The sequence below is a fragment of the Aplysia californica genome, unplaced genomic scaffold (assembly GCF_000002075.1).
Source record: "Aplysia californica isolate F4 #8 unplaced genomic scaffold, AplCal3.0 scaffold00195, whole genome shotgun sequence".
Lineage (NCBI taxonomy): Eukaryota > Metazoa > Mollusca > Gastropoda > Aplysiida > Aplysiidae > Aplysia > Aplysia californica.
In genome coordinates this window covers 840,888-848,519 of record NW_004797465.1, presented here as the reverse complement: position 1 = coordinate 848,519, position 7,632 = coordinate 840,888, and the positions used below count along the sequence as shown (strand labels likewise).

Genomic DNA, 7,632 nt, shown 5'->3' with positions numbered 1-7,632 from the left:
AAGCTACTAATGAGGGCTGTCGTGGTCCAGAGTTTACGGTCTGTGCCTCTCATTCAACTGGGCCCGAGTTCGAAAGCTAACAGCAACGGAAAACGTTCTTCTAAAAAATCTTTCCTGGTCTCTGACCAAGGTCTGTCGCCTGCTTTCGTCTCCACTTCCTATTCCCTTTCCGCCCTCACATCCATTTGTCCCCTCTTCTGGACTCCTGACTCTTTCTGTGCTACTCCTTGGCTCCTTCTTACTGCTGTCTCTCAGCCACACCCCTGGTCTTATGGTAGGTAAGATCTAACATAGCCTTATGATAAGGGTGAACATTCTCGGAGGTCCCGTGTGCAAGTTGCGTAATTTGAAAGATCCCTTGGTGGTTCTAAAATACATACGAATAGGATTCGGCCTTCATCTAGGCAAAATTCAAAATTGATTCCAACCAAAACCGAAACCGCTTAATGTGTCCCGAGCTCTCATATGTCCTTGTGCAGGTGCGAGCGCCGTAAAACACTTACAAAATAAATAAATGAATCGGGCCGGTGACTTGAGCACGCTCGACCATGCCTGGTTTACGAGAAAATTTACAATCCTCACCGCAAATTGTCACAGAATGTCCCTGTGACCTTCCCCACTGACCTGAAGGAAGAGGTTAGTGCGATATGTATCAGCTCTTTTTATGGTAACGTGTTTTACGGCCCTCCTGCATAGTCATATTATGAGCGCGAGCTCTTTTCAATGAACAAAAAAAGTATGACAATCGCAACAGTAAGCTATATTATTATGTTTGGCCCCTCTGAACAGTATTAAAGATTAACATGCAAGATTAGAAATCCATATTTTTCTATTTTCCATTTAGAAGGTTAAGGCTGCTAATCACAAACCCTGGCCAGTTTTCTTTCTTTTTTTTCTTTTTTGTTTGTTTGTTTTCTTTTTTTTTTGGGTATTGTTTTTAAATGTCGTCTAACACGTATTATCCAGTAATCCATCGATCTCCGATGATTCATTTTTTAAATATTCAAAATAAGCATTTTTAAAAATTCTGTTTGTGCAGTCTCCAGTAACACTAGTTTGTTCTTTATCCATGTGTAATTTTGAAATCTCTTTCGTTCTTTTCTTTTAGATACTTTAATGCACATGAAGTTTTCACTCTCGGAACGAAGGTAACTGGTGAAATAATGACAATAACCTACAGCCTTTAGGAAAAAAAAAAGATTCTGAATGAAGGTTACGGTCGCTATGCCTACAACCCTCTGACAGTTAATCAAGTCAAAATTCGGATGTCGGTAGGCCCAGTTTAAAAAGTAGGCTATTTGACTCGTAATCGTGAGGTTGCACGTTCGGGAATTGAAGGTTCAGCTCAGTCCGACGCCTGTGTGACTTGGGAAAGGCACTTTGCTATGACTTTAGCTCGTCACTTCACCCACGTATGAAAGTGAATGGGTTTTTGACGAGGTGAGCTCATTCTTCGTTACCCGGCAGTAAACAGCAAACGACTTTGTCTGTATGTTCGTAGTTTAGTTTTAGTAGGAGTTTTACAGAACTTGTAACACGTTAAGGTCATATGTGTCGAAAGTTAGAGGTGTCACAATAGAGTAACAAACACAGGGGGGAAAAGGATGGGAGATAAGGACGATGGATGTTTGATGGGAAAGAAGTAGCAAACCATATCAGAGTACTCATCAACCACCCACTTCGTGCCTGTAAAATGGCCCAGTAATGGCACAAGAGGACAAAAAAGGACGCCCCCCCCCCTCTCTTTCCTCCACCCTCACCCCCCGTCCTTTTATCAAATAAGCATAATACTGCTGACTCGAACACGTAAAATAACTAACATTCTTTATAGAAGGTAGATATTGGAATATTGCTATGCTACTTTTCTTTTCTTTTCTATCTCTTCTGTAAGAAACATATGTTCCAAAAAACCAGCAACTCTACACACAACCAACTATTTCAAGAATAATAACTGTCACAACGTGGTGGAATCAGGCGCTCATTAATTCTTTTGCATGTGGAGTTATTGATATTAAGGCAGGATGGGTGGGGGGGGGGGGGGGGGGGCCCGGCCAAAAAAAAGACGTTATTTTTTAGTCTTTGATCGAAATTGGGCTGTTGACGGATTTGAGTACTTTGAAATGTCTACTTTCCCAAAATGAAGGTCTTATGTCCCTGTCAGTAGCAGAACATGTACAATACACTCATAAAAATGACACCCCCTTCCTCTGAGTGAAATAATACGCATCCCCCCCCCCCCAAAACGTCCATTTTTGTAATGGGCATAGAGCTCTCCACACGCTCAGAAATCAGTCATATCTTATATAATTTTGAAGATTGTGATCTCTCATTTTGCAAAATGGGAATTCAAAAACAGTTCGGGCCTGATCATTGATGTAAATAAATTAAAAGTAACGTGGCTTTTTAAAAGCTTGTTCATTAGTCTATTCATCGATGAAAAAATGACCAAGTTATAGAAGTCAATATTTTTGCGATTGGAGGAGGTGGGGGTCGCCTTGTATCAGAGGTAAAATTATCGAGAAAATGGTAGCTAAAGTTGGGTGATTTCTATAGTTTGAGAGTCTTTACATTATTTGTGCCTTTAATCTTCGTTTTTCAGTAAAATTCTCACAGAAATTTGTTTTTAAATGGACGTAAAAGATATTTAGGCAAAAAGCTGTATCTTCGATTTCATTATTTTGACGAGCGCCTGATTTCACGACAATGAGTCGCGAAGTGCGCGACTCGGGCTGAGGTTACGATTAGATCTCATACGTGGAAAGAGGCATTTCACACCCTCAGAATTACAAAGTTCTACAAAAACTAATTTGACTTTTTTGTGTTATTAAGACCACGAGGCCAGAAACCAAATGTTCTCTCTGCTCTATCAAAATCGTATGATTATTCGGAGTGGTTACCAAGATATTCAAAGAATTACATTCGAAAAAGCTTGACATGCTCTGAAACTCAAAATGTTTTAACGTCAAATTTATCAAAACTAGGTACTGAGCAGAGAACTTTGTAATTCTAAAGAATGGATTTAACTGTACAGAAACAACCTAAATTGGGATGGGAAGTACTGTGACAACATAAAGGTATTCAAAAGTATCCGAGGCCTGTCGAAGAAAAGGTGGAAAACCTTAAACCACTTAAAACTGTGATAGACAAATAGAAACACGCACACGACAGTTATCATTGTTTTCAGTGACAGACGGTTTTGACTGAAAAAGGCTGCTCCAACCAAAGCAACAGACTGTTTCCTTTTCGCAAGCCATGTTTTCCACATAATGGTAGCTAACAGTAGCGTAAAAATAGGTAATGGTTTCTGAACTGAACTGAACTCAACTGAAAGGAACTCTATCAAGTGGCACAACGTTACATGTCTCTACGTCTTTCCCACCCCCGTCGACCAGCCCATGATAATAATTAAATAATATATTAATATTGCGATCCCTTTCCTATAAAACATAACCAGCAGGATACGTTTCGTTTCACTGATAAAAGTCCCTTTTGTTTATTCAACGTGTAGATGTTGCTGTATTTTGTACTGAGGTGACGACAAGTAGACAAACACAATATTTCGTGCCTAAAAGCGTAACTAATGATGTGGCATGTAGTCGCATGAGAGACGCACGTGTAACGACGAGCATATTGTTAAATATAAGAAATAATCCCTGAACAGTGTAAAATATTCTAACTTTTCACAATCACGCAAAACCATGCATCTATAGATCTTTGAAAATTGAACAGTTGTAATATGATAATAGTAATGCTGTGGAATAACAAGGAATCTTACCTCTTCAAATTCAGATGGAAAACGCTCCCGCAAACAGAAATGCGTACTTTGGGCCAGTTCCCGCAGTCTCATGAGCTGCACAGTAACCTAATTGGCCTAGGCCTAGATCTACTGTAAAACAGTAATTTACTCTTCTGGAGGAGAAGAATTTCGCTCTTTTTGCAGTTGTGAACAAACACTACGAAAATAATATCCTCGGGAAGAAAATTAGCTAATTATTAGCAAGCACGTCTTGTAATAAATATCAAAGCCATTGTTACTTCAGAGGACCATATAGGTAGAGTTGTACTTGTACTAATACTGTCCTACATCATGATTACTACACCTTACACAAGCGACTGTTTTCTAAACACAACACATTACTGCAAACTACATAGTATTTCACAAGTCTTTTTTTTTTTTTTTTTTTTGGAAACGAGTGTCCAAACATCAAAATTTCTTTTACCGGGTCACGAAATCATCATCCTGAAAATTTCAAAAACCTTTTTCCTTTGCGACAAAAGTTCGCCCCGAAGAAACAACAACTGTTTTACAGTACGGGTAAACACTTGAGCAAGGTGAAATTGGAAGACGCTGATATGCTTCCACGTTCCTTCTCGAGGTCAGGTTGACATATGACATAGATCTAGATCTAGATCTAGTCCATGAATAAACCTTACTGCCTGAAGGTTACGCAGAAATAAACATTGCATTTAGTTATTGAGCTATTGTAACCTATTGCAATCTGTTAATTTGCACTAAAGCCATGGGGCATTTTCCCGAAAATTAATTGTAACCAAAAAAGCCTTGTTTGATTCTCCACAAGTTTTTATTGTTACTATTGGCAGTCATGTGCTCAGTGCTCAGGGTCGTCCGACTAAATCGTCAAGTACCTGTTATGGGAACCTTCAAAAGGCTGGACGTGGTACGATTATAATTGGTTTAAAAGTTAGTTGCAGAAATGAAATGTAGGCCTCCGGTGTATCGAAATTTATTTTAAAAGATATTTTCACGAGTTGCTTGAATTCGCGATTCTCAAGATTTTTCAAGAAACTCGAGAATTCAAGACGTTCTCGAATTAATGTTTAAAAGAGGCGCCAGGACGCTGGAGCCCAAATGCACACATGGCACTGGGTGACTCGGGTCGCGAATCTAAAGCGCCATTGAAAAAAAAAAATAACTGGCAAAAAGACCCAAAAAACCCCCCAACAACAACATACAAAAAACGCGCGAAAAACCTCGGTGTCCGATGTTGGCTTGCAGTAAATTTAAACCAGCCATGAGCCGTGAATATGTGCAGGGAATGTCTTGAGGAGAATGAGGAACAGTAATCAAGCACGGAATGTTGATGTTTTCTTCTTTACGGGCGGAGGCATATTATTACAATTTAAGCAATAAGATTGCTTCCAGAGATCAGATGATATGTAAGGCATGGTAGTGTTACAGGCTCTCATCAAAATAAGGAAATCAATAATTGACATTTTTCGTCCGGTTTGGCAATTTTTACCGAAAAATTTAAATTAAAGACACAAAAAAAAACAAAAAAACATTTCGGTTTCCAAGGACTCTCGAGTTATAGATAGAAGGAGGTGGGGATCACCAGTATATATATGACAGTACAACACAGTGCAGAACATTGGCAGTTTCCTTGCACCTGCGGGAACCAGCACAATATTATTCTGGCACGCACTAGTCTAATATTGCCATAACATGCGTCTTTATCTCCAAATACAGCACGTTGGCGACTAATATTATCTTTCTTAGGAGTGAGGAGAGGTTATGTAAGCGTTTTACCTCCCCTCCCCCCGCCCCCCTCTGCCAATCGATACAAACATAATCTAGATCATTTAGGCAGTGAGCTTCGACCCCGCCTTCAGGGCCAACCCGGGCTGACAGGGACACAACTTCCCTGTAGACGGACAGAAATACTCGATAAAAATTATCTCGACTCGAAGTCCCTCCTGTCTCCTGCGTGTCAAGGCAACGCTCCTAAGCGCTTCACCACAGAGGCTGTTCTTGTACGAGTAATGATAATTAGCAAGCAATTACTTATTGCTCAAATTCCCGCTCAACTGAAAATTCTTCGTCTATATTCTGGAATGAGGGACGCCTAGTTGAGCGGCAGGGTGCTGGACTTGCAATAAAAACAAGTTGACTTAAACACTTGATTCCATGCTGGATAGGGTAGGATGTTGCATCATTAGTTAATGTTCCTACCCCAATTAAGTGACACTACCCAGCTGGAAATGGGTACTTGGCAACAGTTTGGAGCTGAATATGTGAATCATAATGAGCAGAACAGACTGCCACTAAATGAAACTGAAAAGGTAATGTAAACTAAACAAAGAGGTTAAAGAAGTTATTTTGAAGTCAAGTGAACCTTCTTTTTTTTTCTTTTTTTTTGGGGGGGGGGTACATAACTATAGAAAGCACTTTATCCTCTTATCTTTATCCACTTAAATATATTTAATATTGAGTGTGCTGTGGTTGCCTGAGTGTCTAGAGCATCTTTGTGTAGCCGAAAGCCCTCGACATTCAAGAGTTAGATTTAGTTGGAATCGCAACGGGGTTTGAAAAGATAAGAACCTCACCAGATCCGATCAGGACGAAGAAGAGATACAGAGATCTTGTAACTCTGTTTTGTTTCCTGGACGCTCTGCTTTTCTATGCTAAACCAGACATCTCCGCCTTTCATCCCCCCATCCCCCTCCCCATCCCCCCTCCTCCACACGCCACAACTTCAACTAAGTTCTGAATAATGGGAAGGAAAGGACTATTAAAGCCCTGTTTTAGAAGTCAATTTAGATTGAAGGCACCGCTGAACATAATTTTGCGCTACAGACTGAATTAACTGTAAGGTTACATGGGTTGCCAGATGGATCTGATATTAAATTAATGCTGACTCTGAAGATTGTCCCTTGTTCTTTATAGCGGGCTTACATCTTCCGACCCATCTCTCTCTCTCTCTCTCTCTCTCTCTCTCTCTCTCTCTCTCTCTCTCCCCCCCCCTCTCTCTCTCTCTTTCTCTCTCTCTTTTTCTCTTTCTTTTTCTCCCCCCTCTCTCTCTCCTCCATCCCCCTCTCTCTTCTATTTCTCTCTTTCTTTCCGCTCTCTCTGTCTCTCATTCTATCTTTCTTTTTCTTTCTCTCTCTCCCCCTTCATCTAATCCCTTTTCTGCTCTCATCTCTTCTCACTCACTCACTTACTCACTCACTCACTCACTCACTCATCCACTCACTCACTCACTCACTCACTCACTCACTCACTCACTCACTCACTCACTCACTCACTCATTCACTCACTCACTCACTCTCTCACTCACTCACTCACTCACTCACTCACTCACTCACTCACACTCTCTCTCTCCCTCCCTCCCTCTCTCCATTTGTCCATCTCTCTCTCCTCTCTCTCTCTCCTTTTCTCCCCACCCCCTCTCTCTCTCTCCTTTTCACCAAGCCCCAGGCCATAGAACGTCGTTGCCTTAACACTCTGGCACTGTTTCATATTTTACAAATATCATCATCCCACTCACGATAGATACATAGCTATTGTGCAACAAGGCTGACGAATTATGACTTATCTTGACAATCGGATAACAATAGCATCCCGGTGTGCAAGCCAGGATGCCGTTCTTGACTGCAGAAAAAAGGGAGAAGTACATGTCATACTCATACATCTTCATACTTTTGCAGGCACAAATACGCACATACCCAAGCACGCACAGATAGACACAGAGAAACAGAGATAGATAAATAGATAAATAGATAGATAGATAGATAGATAGATAGATAGACAGATAGACAGAGAGAGAGAGCGAGAGAGCGGGAGAGAGCGAGAGCGAGGTATACAGATAAACAGAGAGAGAGAGAGAGAGAGAG

At 40.7% G+C, this 7,632-nt stretch overlaps 1 protein-coding gene across 1 annotated transcript in view; it reads right to left on the bottom strand.

Moving 5' to 3' along the window:
- LOC101857408 (versiconal hemiacetal acetate esterase) overlaps positions 1–3,851 on the bottom strand; it is a 15,915-nt gene extending 12,064 nt beyond the window's left edge. The window contains exon 1 of the mRNA XM_005098866.3: positions 3,776–3,851. The gene's annotated coding sequence lies outside the window, so the exon portion shown is untranslated. The remainder of the gene's footprint in view (positions 1–3,775) is intronic.
- Between the last annotated feature and the right edge of the window lie 3,781 nt (positions 3,852–7,632).